Source organism: Pleurodeles waltl, chromosome 3_1, assembly GCF_031143425.1.
Source record: "Pleurodeles waltl isolate 20211129_DDA chromosome 3_1, aPleWal1.hap1.20221129, whole genome shotgun sequence".
NCBI lineage: Eukaryota > Metazoa > Chordata > Amphibia > Caudata > Salamandridae > Pleurodeles > Pleurodeles waltl.
In genome coordinates this window covers 639,688,787-639,705,909 of record NC_090440.1, presented here as the reverse complement: position 1 = coordinate 639,705,909, position 17,123 = coordinate 639,688,787, and positions in this window count along the sequence as shown.

Below are 17,123 nucleotides of genomic sequence, written 5' to 3'. Positions count from 1 at the left end.
AAAAGAATACACTACACAGGGAGCTCTGGATTAGATGTCCTTATTCCTCAGCATACAATCACACACTATTCACTGATTACGTCATGGTTATTAATAACCACACCTTAACACCTACCAGCAAGCTATGGATCTCTCTCTTAAGTCCGCCCAGAACAACAAAGGCCCTAGGGCACCTAGGCCCTGATTTATACTTTTTTTCGCCGCATTACCGTCATTTATGGATGCAAAAGCGGCGCAAACTCACAAAATACAATTGTATTTTGTAAGCTTGCACCTCTTTTGGGTCGAAAAATGACTGAAATGAAACTCAAAAAAGTATAAATCAGGGCCCTGGTCTCATGACAGTACACCCACCACTGTTTGTTGTCTGTAAAGCATTAACTCTCAAGAGCACCAAATATAGGCTCAGTAACAGCATAAGTGATACTAATGCAATTGAGATAAGAAAAAGTGAAAACAAACTTGAACCTACATAAATAAAGGGGTTTGCTAAATAAGTCCCATGAAAGTGAAAACATAAAAGTATGAATTTAACTAGTGCACCAGCCTATAATGTGTGCTAAAAGGTTATAGAAGAAGCAGAAACGTGGCTGAAACAAACGTATGTGATGATCAGTTAAAACAAGTGCCATCTTGAGAAAAATAGCCAGTGAAGTGTAAGTGATCAAGCAAGTAAACTAGAACAAGTGCAGCAACAATAGGTATAAACCAGAGAAGTGTGACTCTGCCAAGAACGAAAGCGAATTCAACAGTTTGCCATAATCCACCGATGGGAACTCTCACACATAGTCAAATCACAAACACACAATTATAATCAATACAGTAAAACTAATTAAATAGAATTCACAGTCACCTGAAGAAAAAAAAAGGACCATAAAGAAAGATAGAAAGAAACCTGTATCCATATACTAAAATAAACATGACATCTCCAGCCTCTCATTTATCTGGTTTGGCTGTAAAGTGCCCAGTTACCTTATCAAAGTAGCTGCCTTTATAGGCGTGTTTTGCTGTTGTCTATGTCTGCATGATGTTTAACGATTTCCAGAATATGAAATTATAATTGACTGATATTATGACCTTATTCCATCCAGTGCACAGGTACACTAGATGTTCGTGCATTGGTTTTGGATGTTACTTCTGTGTTCTTCTATTCTGTTTTTTATTTTCCTTTTTGTCTTCCCAAATTATAACCATCCACATGACCCCTTCATGATATTTTAGTGTTAAAAACTCCGGAATGTCTAAGAGGGATCTCGTGACCTTTGTGAGGAAGAGTAACAGTGTTTCCCATTATTAAGTTATTACAATGAATTCAATTATTTCATTTCTTAGTGCCAAGATGTTTCTCTGGGAGCCTGTTCCTATTCAACGTGAGAACTCCCATGATATTATTTGAACGTTGGTATGCGAACAGTGTCTGTTTTTAAATAATCTGTGAAATTCAGATTCGGTTTGTAGCAGTTCCTTACGTGTATTGATGCTTTTTTTAAATGGTGGTAGACTATGCAGAAAAAGTTGACTTGAAGACTATCCTGTAGTATTTTGTTGTTCAACATTCTGCAACAGTGTATTTCTGATCATTGTGTTTACGCGCTAAATAGAGCTCAGCAGATTAGGTTCAGGATCTGGGGAAAAAGGGAGATGGATTTTAACAGATTCTGAACGAAAGCTCTGGAAATGTAAACTTGTTTTTCTCCGTAGGTTTTCTGCACACCGTGGTTTGTATTTCTATTGCCACTAAATTCATAATAACATTAAAAAAAGATAACTCTGATGTATCTATGTCATGCATGAACTGTTTACTATGGTTCCCATTTGTTAAAGGCTGTGAAGTTGTTCTGTGATACCTCATTTACACCATTCCAAATGAGAAAGATATCATCTATAAAGCAAAGGTATATTAAAAAGTAATCTTTCCATGATTCATGTTCGAAAATGAACTGTTTTTCAAATCTGACCGTGAAAATATTGCCATAGCCGAGGGCTCCAGAAAAGCCTATGGATGTACCATTCTTCTAATTCTTCTCTAAGAAAAATATTTTTTCCATTGGAAGTAACCATGGTGCAATGAAAAGTTTACAGTTCCGTCAAGAATATTTTGTTAGCACCAGTCTTGTCCTTTTGTAATAAGCTCACACAACAGCTTCCATTCCTTCTGCATGTGGCACGGAGGTGTAGAGGGAATTAATGTCAATTGTACAAAGCCACAAATCCTAAATTTGGTCTACAGGAGATGAGACCACTTGTTAAGAATGCAAGTAATGTCTTGAATGTAAGATTTAGGGCCAGATGTAGCAACAGACAATTTTGCGAGTTGCAAATTGCGAGTCATACCGACTCGCAATTTGCAACTCGCAAAATTGTATGCAGAAAGGTGTCTCAGACACCTCCTGCGACTCGCTATGGGGTCGCAAAGACCCACCTCATGAATATTAATGAGGTGGGTCGCAAATTGCGACCCCATAGCGAGTCCCTGCACTCACAGGGATGGTGGCCTGCTGGAGACAGCAGACCTCCATGTCTGTGACTGCTTTTTTAATAAAGCAGTTTTGTTTTTTTGGAATTGCAGCCCGTTTTCCTTAAAGGACAACGAGTTGCAATTCAAAAAAATAATGAAACCATTTGGTTTAATTTTTTCAGAGCAGGCAGTGGTCCATTGGACCACTGCCTGCTCTGAAAAAATATTTTCAGCGACATTCACAAAGGGGAAGGGGTCCCATGGGGACCCCTTCCAATTTGCGAATGAGTTACCACCAACTTCAAGTGGGTGTTAACTGCAAATTGCTTTGCGACCGCTTTCGCGGTCACAAAGCAATTCTGCATCGAGGTGCGAGTCGCAAATAGGAAGGGAACACCCCTTCCTATTTGCGAGTCGGATTCACATTTTGCGAGTCGGTACCGACTCGCAAAATGTGAATCAGCATCGCAATGGCCGTTTTGCATGTCGCAAACTGCGTTTTTCGCAGTTTGCGACATGCAAACCGGTTCCTACATCTGGCCCTTAATTCCTTGCACAATAGCTTGCAGGAAAGTATCCAGATACTGACCTAAAGGCTCATACAGGGAGCGCCAACCTGATACGATCAATCTGAATAGAGAGTTAGGGCCAGATGTAGCAAGGCATTAGCGCCTCGCAAACGGCGAAAAACGCCGTTTGCGAGGCGCTAATGCCTGTGCGCGATGCAGAAACACATTTTGCGAGTCGGAACCGACTCACAAAATGTATTTCCGACTTGCAAATAGGAAGGGGTGTTCCCTTCCTATTTGCAACTCGCACCGCGATGTAAGTTGATTTGTGACCGCAAAAGCGGTCACAAATCAACTCGCAGTTACCATCCACTTGAAGTGGATGGTAACTCATTCGCAAACGGGAAGGGGTCCCCATGGGACCCCTTCCCCTTTGTGAATGATCACAAAAATAATTTTTCAGAGCAGACAGTGGTCCAATGGACCACTACCTGCCCTGAAAAATACCGAAACAAAAGGTTTCGGTTTATTTTTCAAAGTGCAGCTCGTTTTCCTTTAAGGAAAATGGGTTGCACTTTGAAAAAAAAAACCTGCTTTATTGAAAAGCAGTCGCAAACATGGAGGTCTGCTGACGACAGCAGGCCTCCATGTTTGCGAGTGCCCATAGTCGGTATGGGGCCGCAATTTGCGACCCACCTCATTAATATTAATGAGGTGGGTCATTGCGACCCCATACCGACTCGCAGAAGGTGTCTGAGACACCTTTCTGCATGTGGTTTTGCGAGTTGCAATTTGCGAGTCTCTATGACTCGCAAATTGCAACTCGCAAAACCATACTTACCTACATCTGGCCCTTAGTTGGATGTTTGTGTACTTTTGGTAGCATACATATTTTAGGTCTTATGGAAATTCAAAAGACAAAAACTGTCATGTCTTTTCACTGATCCATATCCATTGCTTTTTTAAAAATCTGACTCAAGATTGTTTGAAAAGCAGTATTTGGATCAACTTCTAGTTGCATGTAAACATTCCTGAACATGAAGAGTGACTTTATTTTCATATAATTCAGTAGCCATTGCCACTAGACCACCTCCTTTGCCAGCTATTGGAAAAGTAATGTAATTTTTACTTGTTGGAGCCCCTAACATGCCCCACTCTTTGTTCGTTAAATTGTTTGTCCTATTTTATTTGTGCTTCAATGATTTAAAATAACTTCTAATGTGTCCAGTGACATGTGTGAAATGGGAGACGGATTTCCTTCTGGAAACAAAATCTTTATATTTAGGTCTCACTGCCTTTTTATTGTTTTGGGGAGGGGCGGGGGGCTGGTGGTGCAAATGTATCTGCAAGCACTAGTAAATGAAAATGGTCTGGAAGTGCGACCTTTATGAAGCGCGTTTCCAGGCTGTCTTTATTACATAGAAAACAATGTAGGAACTGTGATCCTGAGTGACAGTGGGCAGGGTCACAGCTGTTTCCAGGCTGTCTTTATTTACATAGAAAACAATGTAGGAACTGTGATTCTGAGTGCCACATGGCATGGTCACAAATATGACTAGAGAGAACAAAGCATTCTGTAAGTATTTTGTTGTTTTTTCAAGTTCACAAAACGCCATATAAAATAACTGCGCAAACCATAAATGAACAATAATGAAAACTAAGTAAATCAGCGGTAAATGTAATCGCATTTTAAATGCATTATAAGATAGGCTGTCACAAAATTATGTGGCGTTTAACATAAAGCAAGGGCTTTAAAATTTACTTTTTAGTAATAATTAATCCGACTGTACCTATTTAAAACATTATTGTCTTAATTTAAGAGATGAACTCCAGAATTCCTGTGAGACCACCCTTATTTACCTCTCAGAAAGATTATGGTCCATGTTTTCAAATTTTTGACACAAGATGGCACAGCAGCCACAGCTTCTGCGCTGCCTTGCGTCAAAGTGAGAGTGAAAAAAGGTGCATGTCTACTAGGATACAACACATTTATTTCTTCCCTGGCGCTGGAGCATATTTGGCTGCCATACGCCAGTGCGCACACGCTTGCACCAGGTGCAAGGATGTGTGAATTTACTAAAACGTAGATGTTGTGCTGGAAGGAGGATTCTTCAGTACAAATCACTATCCGTTAATGTTTTTTCCCACTTTGTATGTGTGCTGCACAGTGAACTACACAGGCAAAGTTGGAAAAATAAGGAGAAATGAAAATATTTCTACTTGTGCATCTGCCACGAGGAGGCATAATGTGTTGGTGCATATAACGTAGGTAGATACAGATCTGCATGAATATCCATAGGTGGTTGTATTGGAATTCCGACGTAGCAACCATGACGCAAAGTAGTGCATTCTGCACCTTTATTTTACTTTGGGGACCTTTCCAATGCAAATTCCATTTTGCATTGGAGGGTAATTTACCCATCCCTTTTCCCTGGGTATATGTCACTTTTATGAATGCAACAAGTGTTAGCAAATCTGGGCTTCTATCTTTTCCATCTGGAAGCTACAAGGGACTCTATCCATTGAAGCCTATAGTTGCTCCCAAACAGCCTTTACAGTAGAATTGATGATTAAACAGTTGGACACATCTCCATATCTTTCAAGTAGCAAACACTTTTGTAGGAAAGCTTGCTTCTTCTTTAGCTCTCTGTGCCACCTTCTGCTTCACAACACAGCTGCTTCCGGCTAAACTACATCCTGCACACTCCCCTACCCCACACCCACTTCTGTTTCTTTCAGGCATAGGCAACCTAAGGCCAATATTAACTGTTTGGGATTTTTGTTTGTAAAAAGACGAGTTCAGTGGGTGGCAGGGAAGAGGCCAGCAGGGTTGCATTCCTATGCAGAGCCCTGATCCCCTAAACCCCTAGGGCCTCAGACCAATGGCCTTGGAGAAAGTTGGAAGAACAGAGATCCAAGAATACTGTAAAAGAGATGGCCCAGAAGAGGGGGCACTATGTTGGGGCTCATTATTTGTTTTCAAGTAGACAGTGAAAGCTTCGCTGGAGAGATGCCGCAGGGGAAGATGTTGATATATAGGGGTCCTCTTTTTCTTAAGAGTGCTATTAGTGCAGCAGAAGATAGGTATAGGATAAGATGTGGATAGCCACTGAACCACAATTCTAGCTTTCTTACTATGAAAAAATGGACTGGGGGCTCATACTTCTTTCTAGCATTAGGACCCTCCTCACCCCTGTTATGCACAACACCTTGTTCAAGCAAAAGCGGGTGAGAGGTGGGGATTGTTTTTACATAAATGGCAGAACACCTAGGAGTGATGGCCCCGTTGAGTTATCAGAGGACGCAGCCTATTTAGGAGAGCAGTTGGTATCATTAGTGCTGCAGATGCCATGGCATGATGGGCCAACTGAATCCCAATTGTGATTGCTTTACTATTCTGTCTTGCTTGCACTGGGGACCAGTGCCCACATTCTGTGCTTGTGTTGTTTTCGGCCTCAAAGCAGTGGCCCAAGGAAGGGGAGAATTGACGCAGAGGAGACACTTTAGTTTTGGTGTCAGAGGGATGGCAGGAGGGTGGAGGATGGAGATGGCAGCCCATGGTTTTAACAAATAAGAAAGCCAGTTTCACAAGGTAGTAGCTATCATCAGTGAATAAGGTGCAGCAGCACTGGAACCCTGGGTCCAAGGGCCCCAGTGCATCACACTTATGACTGTCTTACTTTAAAAAAAAGCCACGGTTTGTTTGGAAAGCCTGTTTGAAGATTGAAGTGATGGCCAGGAGACATGGGGAAGGAATGAGCTAGGTGGAGGAGATAACTTGCTAATCAGGGCTACAGCTATCATTAGTGCAGTAGGAGCAGTTGCATTTTTGGCCCAAAATTGCTAGGAGCTTGTAACACAACAGTTATGGGGAGTTATGTTATTTGTTCACTTCGTTTTTTATTTAGTGCTCTTTTAGAAGTTCTACACTTTCAATGTGGATTCTGAAGTACAGAAAAAGCACCTCAGGATTAACTATTAAACCCTCCCCCTTTGCTCAACCCTGCTCCTCCAATCTGTGCGTAAAGTAATAAAGAGGGCCGACTTAAAAATATTTTTGCTGAGTGGGGGTGGGGGAGCACAGAGCAAAAAGATTGAGTGCCTCTGGTTTAGAGTGATAACAATAATTTAACTGTTAACACTGCATGAATGTGAAAAAGCAATTTTCTTTTCTAGTGAATTCTTTGTGTATGTGGGTACAAAATATGTCCCTTTGTTTAGCACTGCTACCTGCTGTGTTGTTAATGAACATGACAAAATACTTACTAATACCATTTTTCTCTTTTTCCTTTTCTTCTCCTGGTCTTGGCTGCGGAACTTTGGACAAAAAAACTGCTTTTTGCCTGAGTGTTCATCTCATCACTCATGGATGGTTTCCCGATTAAATTGTGGACAATTCATCGGTTGATGAATTGTAGGTACATTACCATCTGAGGCTATAATCATAAAATACCAAGGTTTTTCCAAATTATGTTTTTGAAGAATAAACTTCAACTCATGTTTAATCTTCATCAAGAGTACAATCAATGGTATCCCTCTTGATGTTTTGAGTTTTCAATCTTTGATTTCCTTAGGGTAACTCTCAGCTTTATTTGTGAGTTCATCCAGAGTTGTTTTCCATTGATTTGCATCTGAGATCTAAAGCCAGCAAAAATGAAGCCAACAAAACAGGAGGGTTTAAGGCAAAAGGTTGGGGTAAACCACACAAATGATGCCAGGTCAAATACTTGTCCTCAGAAGGGAAAACTACCCAACCCATGTGGGAGTTTCTAATCACTAAGACAGGAAAACCTGGAGAGACCATCCACGATGGTGTGGTCTGTTCCAGAACAGTTTTCCACTGTAACGTCCATTCCCTGTAATGAAATGAACCACTTCTACAGTTTGGAATTTGCTCCTCTGATCTGCATTAGCAATCTGCAGGGTCTGCAGTTCGCCTGAAGCCAGAATTGAGCACCAAACAGGTATAGTCCCCAGAACACTGCAAATGCTTTCCTTTCTATTGTGTTCCACCTCTGTTCCTTTCAAAGTAACATCCTGCTTATCTTCCTCCTGATCTACACCCTCTTCGTTCAGCTGTGCGAGACTGGCCCCTATGCCATGCTCTGAGGATTTGATTGCACAATTAATTCTCTAGAAAAGTCAGTTGCCTTGAGCACAGTTGCCTTCTTTAGGGATCACCTGTCTTGGCTGCTTCTTGGAAGTCAGTTCTGTCAAATGAACAACAACCATGCCGTACCCCTTGATGAATCTCCAGTTGTAGCTGGTCTGGACCTTGGGGCTTTCCCAAGCCAGAATGGTTTGGATTTTGGTCTTCAGGGGCTGCATCTTGCCTCCTCCCCCTTTGTGCTCCAGGTACACCAGGGAACCCTTCCCTATCTGGCACTTGCTGACTTTGCTAACCTTGATAGTCAGGCCTTCCCTCTGCAGAGCCTGAAGCACTTCCCTAAGGTGGTACAAATGGTCCTTACGGCTGGAGCTGAAGAACACAATCATTGAGGTAGGCTTCCCTGATGTTCTCCAACCCAGCCAGAATCTGGTTGGCCAACCTCTGGATGGTGGCAGGGGCATTATTCAACCTGAAGGGCATTACCCGAACTAGACTAGCCCTTCAGGGTAGAGAACATGAATCTCTCTTTGGCCCCCTCAGTCAAGGCAATCTGCCAGTACCCAGACATGAAATCAGATGTGCTGAGTAATGTGGCAGCTACCAACCGATTTATGAGCTCATCAGCTTGGGGGATGGAGTATGAGTTAGTTTTGGTGATGACACTGACCCCTGGGAAATCTATGCAGATCCTAAATTCTGGGGTAGTACTAGGAGGAGCAACTTTAGGAACTCACAGAACTGAGCTGAACCAATGACTGTTTGAGGGCTCAATGACCTCCCGCATTCAGAGACTTGTGCTTTTATGGTGGTTCTCACCTCATCAGATAGCCTGTATTTCTTACTCTTCACAGGTATACTATCCACTGTATCAATAGCATGCTGTCATGGGTGCACCATGTAGTGAGTCCTGTGGTAAGGGAGAAAAGAGAAGAAAACTGCCCCAACAACTGGCAACAACCCCTCTGTTGCTCTAGGGTCAGAGTAGAGGAGAGGGGGACCCTCTCCACTGACTCACTCCTTGGCAAAAAGGAGGCCAGGGAGAAGTTCACTTTCCTGTTCTCCCTTAACATCCGTGACCAGGAGCATGGTTACCTCGGACTGCTTAAAGTTTGGCTTCAGGCGGTTAGCATGCAAATCCTTAAAGTGTTCCTGGGATTCTTGACTTCTACCAGGTTGGTGATTTCACTCTTGTGTTCCTTCACCTCACAGGCCGATATCAGCTATCTTGTAGGGCCCTGGGCTCCACAGCATCCATCACCCACAATTTTTAGCCAGGCTGAAACTTGACCAGATTGTTTTTCTGGCTATACCACCATTTCATGATTTCCTGGCTTGATTTTAGATTCTCTTTAGACTTCTCCCAGAAGTGATTCCCCTGGGTACGGAGCACCAGCATGTGACTGTCTACATCCTGGGGGGCTTCCCTGGAACTTTTTCTTGACTCTTTTTCACCAGGCTGGGAGGCCCTCACATGGGGTGTCCACACAAAAGCTTAAAGGGGCTGAAGCCAACCCCCTTTTGGGGTAACGCCCTGTATACAAACAACAGGCATTGCAAGAGGACATCCCAGTTTCACCTCAAGAGTTCTGATAGGTCCAGGATCATGCCTTGTAAGGTCCTATTGAACCACTAAGCAAGCCTGTTTGTTTAGGATTGGTAGGGTGTAGAAAATGTATAGGCTACACTACACGCTTTCTACGTGAACTTTCATGTACACAGACATGAAGGTGGTACCGGGGTCAGATACTACCTCCTTTGGGGCCTCCACCTGGGCAATTATATCCCCATCAGTGCTCTGCCCACTGCATGCACAGTCACTGTCCTCAGAGTAATAGCCTCCAGGTATTAGGTGGCAAGGTTCACCAAGACCAGGAGGAACCTGTTGCCCAGGACTGTCTTGAGATCCAGGGATCCAACAATGTTGATGCACACCCTACTGAAGGAGGTGCCAATGATAGTAAATATCTGCAAGGGAGCCTTGCACTTTCCTCCTGACTTGCCTGTGCCCTGGCAGGTAGGGCATGACTTAAAGAATGCACCAGCAGCTATCCTCATCCACGGCTAATGAAACTGTGTGACAAGCCTATCAAATGTTTTGTCCTGCCCTAGATGACTTGCCAGGGAAATAATATGAGCCAGCTCCAATAGAAAGGTCTTGTAGCACTGGGGAACCCCCAACACATGGGTTGCACAGGTTCAGGAACCTTAGGCTCACTGTACAGGAGACCATTCTCATAAATGGATCAGGTGTACACGAGAGGTGTCGCCAGCTGACTGAGCCTTGGCCTATCTCCTCCATAGGTTTCCCAGAGTAGGGCACTTCACCTGCACGGTGCAGAACCTCTCCCTGGTGGGACCTCCATCCTTCTGGTCAGTTCAGGTACGTTCCTCAGGGTGGCAATGTTCTCCCTTGTAGGCTCTGAAGTGCCCCCTTCAGGCTAAGTCTCCTCCCAAATTGTGGGAGTTTCAAGAGTGGCTCTTTGCACCCCTTGCTGTTCTTCTTTTTTGCAGGCACCTGTGTAATTTTTACAGGCTCCAGGTCCATCTGATTACCTTTTTGGGTGGTCCTGGACCTTGTGGTCAGGCCCATCCACTTATCCAACTATAAGCTCCTGGTATAGCCTGAGCTCCACCTTCTTCCAGATGATGTGCTCTTGGTCATTGCCAACCCGACAATCTACAGGTCTGGATGGACTCACAGCTACCCTCAAGAAACCTGAGACCGCACCAATCAAAGGAAACCCAAGCCACTCCATAGGGACATTCATGGTTGTCAACTACAATATCCTGGTCGAATTCATTAAGGACTGCCTGCTCTGAGATCACAAGATGACAACTGATAGTTGTTCTGCAGGCTCCAGTGGCTCTTAGAGCCTCCAACCTCTGCCCATTTTTTCCCACTCAGGCAGGCAGTGGGAATCCTGACCCGTAATACTAGTTTGGGAATTTTAAAGAACTCCTTGTTTTTATGTTTGTCTTCTGCCTCCTTTGTCTGATGTGGACCCTACCCACTCTTGTTGTGATCCCCCAGATACCTTAGAACTCATTTGTGGACATTAGAACACTCCTTTTTTATGTTTGTCTTCCCCCTCCTTCTTATGGTGGGACTCTGCCCACCCTTGTGGTGATTACCCCATATATCTTCTTATGGACCCTGGTGCTGAACCAGCAGTTCGCCTCCTTAGTAAGCTTCCCGGTGTCAGTGAGCTTACTATCAATAAGTGATTGCACAGCTCACGTAAACAATTACTGAACATGTGTGCTCTTGCAAACAGATCACTGCCCTCGAATCAACCATCCATTGACTTGAAAAAGGAATCCACCCAGGTCTCTTGGAGCAGCTACTGGCCATCGGTAAACTTCTGCCTGCACATTTCAGGGGTGAGGTCATATTTCCTGACAAGGGTTTCCTTTCACAGGGGATACCTCATTCTGCCACCCTTCTCTAGGACCAGTAGGGTGTCCCTCCACTCACTAGGGGTATTCTTCCAGAGGCTAGCCCCCATTCCTCCTCAGGGATCCTATGCATCAGTAAAGTTACCTGATTGGCTTCAAACATCTTTTCAATGTTGCCCCCGACAACAAGTTCAGGCACCAGACCTTTAGGAATGTGGACCCTCTTGTCTCCAGAGGGCACTGTAAGTACGCTGCCCCCATCACTGATGGACCCTGCCTGTCATGCCTTGTTGTTCATTTCCTTAAGACTCAGTTCATGAGCCAACAACATTTCTCTCACCTGCAAGGCTCTCTCAGCTTCCAAGGCCAGTTTCTTTTGCTCTACCTTCCTGGTCAGTTTTATTTCCTCTGCCTCCATGGCCAATTTCTTTTCTTACGTTTTCAACTGGGCCATCTGTAGCCAAACTCCCTTTCAGACTTTCTGCCCACCAGCTCCTCTGAGACAGGCTTTGAGATAATAGGCTGCTCTCTGCTCTGGTGGGGATCTCTAACTCAGGTGATGACTCATCCACCTCCCCTGATGGCCAAATCTAAGGGCTGGTATCGAGGCCCTGGTCCGACCCTTTCACATCATAATCTCAACCCTGGTCATCTGTTATAACTAGCAAGTGGTTGGCCTCTTCCCTTGCCTTCAGAGCCTTTTGGAGCTCTGCCTTCCTGGTGCCCCTTTTGGAGGGCAGCTCCGTCTGCCTAACAAAATTCTTTCAGCTTAGCCTCAGTGTAGCTATACAGATTTATGAGCTCAAATAAAAGTTTTGCAGGTAGCCGCGGCCACAAACAGTTAGATAGAGTAAGGGTGACTTTGGCACACCCCAAATTAACATGTACTCCACACTCAGGTAGCTTGACACAGAGCTGTTACGCTTAACTTAGAGACAATGGCCCTCATTATGACATTGGAGGTAAGTCCCGCTAACCGCCATGCCGACTGCCACCAACATTCCGCGATGGTATACCGCTACCCATATTATGACCCACACATAGCAATCCGTCAACAATACAGACACACACACAAGTCCGCCAACCCAAAGGTCAGTGATAAACTGTTGGTACCAAAACCCACACTGTTACGCGAACAGAACTACGCCCACAACATTATGACCCACGAATCACCGCGGTGGTCCTTCAACCGCGGGAAACCATTGGCGGTAAATACTGCTGAGCTCAAAATACACATACCAACAAAACAACCCTACATTGGACAATTCAAACTACAAACAACTGACGCACATACAGACACCACACCCACAGACCCACACCACTATTAAACAAACACCCACTCTACCCACATCCCTTTATGACTAACAAAATTTGCAACTAGAGAGAGATACACTAAGTGTACCCACACAACTGGAGCCACAGAACACCATCACCTATACACCATCCATGCACCTCACAGCACACACCCCAGTACATCACCTCACACACCCTTACACATAACACTCACACTACACCCATGAAACCACAAAGACACCCCAGGTTCTTAGAGGAGGAGCTAATGGTCATGGTGGAGAGACACAGCTATTTGGATCACAGGTGCAGCAGACATCCATTGCAAGGAGGATGGAGCTATGGAAGAGAATCGTGGACAGGGTCAACGCCGTGGGACAGCACCCCAGAACAAGGGATGACATCAGGAAGAGGTGGAATGACCTATGGGGGAAGGTGCATTCCGTGGTTGCAAGATACCAGATAGCTGTGCAAAGGACTGGCGGTGGACCCCCACCTCCTTCCCCACAGCTAACAACATGGGAGGACCAAGTCTTGGCAATACTGTATCCTGAGGGCCTGGCAGGAGTAACAGGAGAACTGGACTCTGGTAAGTCAAATCACTATTACTATCACTACCTGCATGCCATCACATACCCCCACCCTCACACTCACTCCCATCACTCTACCACCTCCCACACACCCCACCATCACAACCCACCCATCCCAATACCCAGCACTGCCAAAAACAATAATGCATGGATACCACTCACAGCCCTGCATGGACACCCATCACCCCAGCATGCACACTAGAGAAAATCACCTAGCCCACAAAATAACTACTCACACAAGGCAAAGGTGACAGGGCACTCAAAACCATAGAGGCCAACAAACCCAAGCACAAGATGTCAAACGCAGAATTAATAACACTGCATTTACATCCCCACAGGTCCCACACCCAATGTCACCGGAAAGGAGGTACCAGCAACATCCAGTCCCTGCCCAGAAGAGGCCCACAGTGATGACAGCAGCTCTGCTCAGCCTAGATCTGGATGACCAACCTGGCCCATAAGGGACCTCCGGCCAGTCGGTTACCCAGGCCCAGTCCCATACCACCACAGAGCCTCCCCCCTCAGGAAACACCACCACAGCACCCCCCACCCAGCGGACCCATACCTCTCTCACCAGGACACATCATTCTGCAGTGTGTCCACCACCACAGGGACCCCAGGACACCCCACAAACACAGGAAGATCAGGGACCTGGGGTCAGTGGCAGTGGGCGCACGGTTCAGGGGACAGAGGCACAGGACAACAGGGAAACTGGGAGGACTGCTGTGCGACAGGGGGAGGACAAGCCCAGGGAACCGGCTCTCCACGAGGCACTCACCAACATCCTGGGAGCATACTACCATTCCCAGGGGATAATGGGCTAGATACTGGCCAAGTTGCAGGAGACCCAGCGGCTGCAGGAGGGACAGTACCTGGGGCTCAAGGAGGACCTGAGGGACATCCACATCACCCTGGTCACCATTGCAGGGGCGCTGGCAGACATGGCCAACACCATGAGGGAGGTAGTGGCACACCACCAGGCTCCTGGCACTAGCCACACTGATGAACAGCCCTCCACCTCTGCTGCTGCTAGCAGACAGGAGGCCCGCCACAGAAACAACAGGCCACCAGCACCCCTCCCACTGCAGAAGGAAAACCACCATGCAAATGGTCCCTGTGATCCAGGCAGAAGCCAGAGAACATTGTCCAGACCCCCAACAGGAAATAAGACTCTCCTGAATGTCACCCTGGTGTTACACTCTTTTACCCTGTCCACTTTGAACTGCCATTCTCCACTTCCTATGCCCCATTGGACAATGCACCTGTGATACAAATAGAATGGACTCTATCCTGGACTTTCCTCCACCATCACCCAAGCCAATTGCACATCCCCATTTACTTCTCAGCACTTACATAAACACCCTTTGAAAAAATACAAGTATGTAGTATGTCAAATGATTTAAGCATGTATTTGTTTAACAATCTGTAGCCATCGCAATTAGAGTGTACAGTAATGTATACATAAGTATGACCTGTATTTTTTTGCAGTCAATACACCAGGAGTGAGAGCAGGGCACAGATATCTGTCAATAGACATGTCAAAGGGTACAGTAAGTGGCCATAGTAGTGGGAACAGCAGCCTGCCAGTGAAAATTTACAACACAAAACTGCAATGGGAGGTGAAGTTACAGTGTCTTACTTGTGTGTCACTGGAAGTACTGTTGAATGATCGCTGTTCTGTTGTCCACATTCTTGTGTGCCTCCTCTTCGTCACTTTCCACAGGCTCCATTGCTACCACACGCCCATCTCCAGCCTTATCCTCCTGCAGAAAAGGCACCTTGCGAAATAAGGCAAGGTTGTGCAACATGCCACGATGATCTGGCACACCTTCTTAGGTGAGGAGCACAAGGAACCACCTGTTAGATGGAGGCACCAAACCTGGCCTTCAGGAGGCCAAAGGTGCTCTCGCTAATTCTTCTTGTTTGTCCATGTGCCTCATTGTAACGTTCCTCTGCCCTTGTCTTGAGATTTCTCATTGGCGTCAGTAGCCATGAGAGGTTGGGGTACCCAGAATCACCTGCAACTATCGAGGGATACCTGTTAGCCAGACACTAACCCTTAGGGCCAGCCCCAAACCCATATACAAACATACAGTGGGTGGGGACCATGGGCTCACCTATTATCCACACCCGGTGCCTCCGGAGTTGAGCCATCACATATGGGATGCTGCAATTCCTCAGGATAATGGCATCATGCACAGACCCAGGTTACTTTGCATTCACATGGGAGATGTAGTGGTCCGCCAGGCACACTACCTGCACATTCATAGAGCGAAAGCTCTTTCGATTTCTGAACACCTGTTCATTTCTACGGGGGGCACAAAGGCAATATGTGTACCATCTGTTGCCCCAATAATGTTGGGGATATGTTTCATTGTATAGAAATCAGCTTTCACTGTGACAAAATCCTTCACCTGGATGAAAACGATGTAGCTGTGCATGTGTTTCATCAGGGCACACAACACTCTGGTCAGCACGTTTGAGAACACTGGCTGTGACATTCCTGCTGCCAAGGTCACTGTCACTTGGAAGGAGCCACTTGCCAAGGAATGGAGCACAGATAGGATTTGCACAAGAGGGGGGATCCCAGTGGGCTAACGGATAACTGAGATCAGGTCTGGCTCCAACTGGGCACACTTCTCTTGGATTGGTGCCCTATCAAGTCTGTAGGTCAGGATAATGTGCCTGTCCTCCATTGTTGTCAAGTTCACCAAGGGCCTGTACATGGGGGGATGCGTCTACCTCCTATTCATCCTCAGCAGTTGTAATCTAGGGGGCAAAATGATGAGCATCTCGTTAGTTTCCGACATTTCCTCAATGTGCAATGCATTGCATGTTGTGAGAGAAACAGTATGTTGATGTTTAGCCCAAAAATGTGCTTACTTCTGCTGTGACGCAGTTAGGTGCCATGGCCTGCCCACCACCCCCACGAAATGGCAAATGCCTGGCCTGTGTGGATGGACAGGTGGAAATGAGGTAATGCCGCTGACATTGTTGGCCATTGCGGGAGGCAGTCGAGTCCCGCCGTGCAACTTCTCATTGGTTAACATTGGGCCCTATGGGTTACAATAGCCAATGGTGATGTACGCCGGAGGTGACAGCACGCACCGCCATGGACATAACCGTCATTTTCTATCTGTTCATTCACTTGCTACCTGACCTTCAACAGGAGAGGACCTACACTGCAAGTGCTGCTGTGGCCTGTGACTGGAACCGACCATGGCTCGAGTCACTGGGGAAAGGGTCTTTGCCTTCATCACTGCAGAGTTGGAGAGACTAGTGGATGGGGTCCTACCTCAGAACCAAATGCTGTATGGGCCTCCATACCAACAGGTGAGTACACTGTGAGCACGATGCATGGGGCATGAATGCATGGAGTGCTGTGTGTGAAGGCCTTGTGTAAGGGTGGGAGGTTGAGGGGTCCTGGGCAGCATGTTGCATGTATGGTGGGCAATGTATGTGCGTAAGGGGATGGGAGGGATATGGTGGGCCATGAGTGTAACAGGCCGGACGGTATGACTGATACCATTTTCTGTTTTTATTTTTCTGCAGGTCAGTGCCCATCAAAAAAAGGGAATATGGTGGGCCATCGACAAGGACGTGTGGACCCTGGTGGTCTATGGCAGGCGGAGCACCCACTGTCGCAAATGGTGGGAGGATATGAGACTCTGGGCAAGGAAGACGGCAGAGGCCCAGCTGGGGATGGCCTCCCAATGAGGAAGGGGTGCCCAGTCGAACCGTGACCCCACTGATGTTCCACATACTGGCGG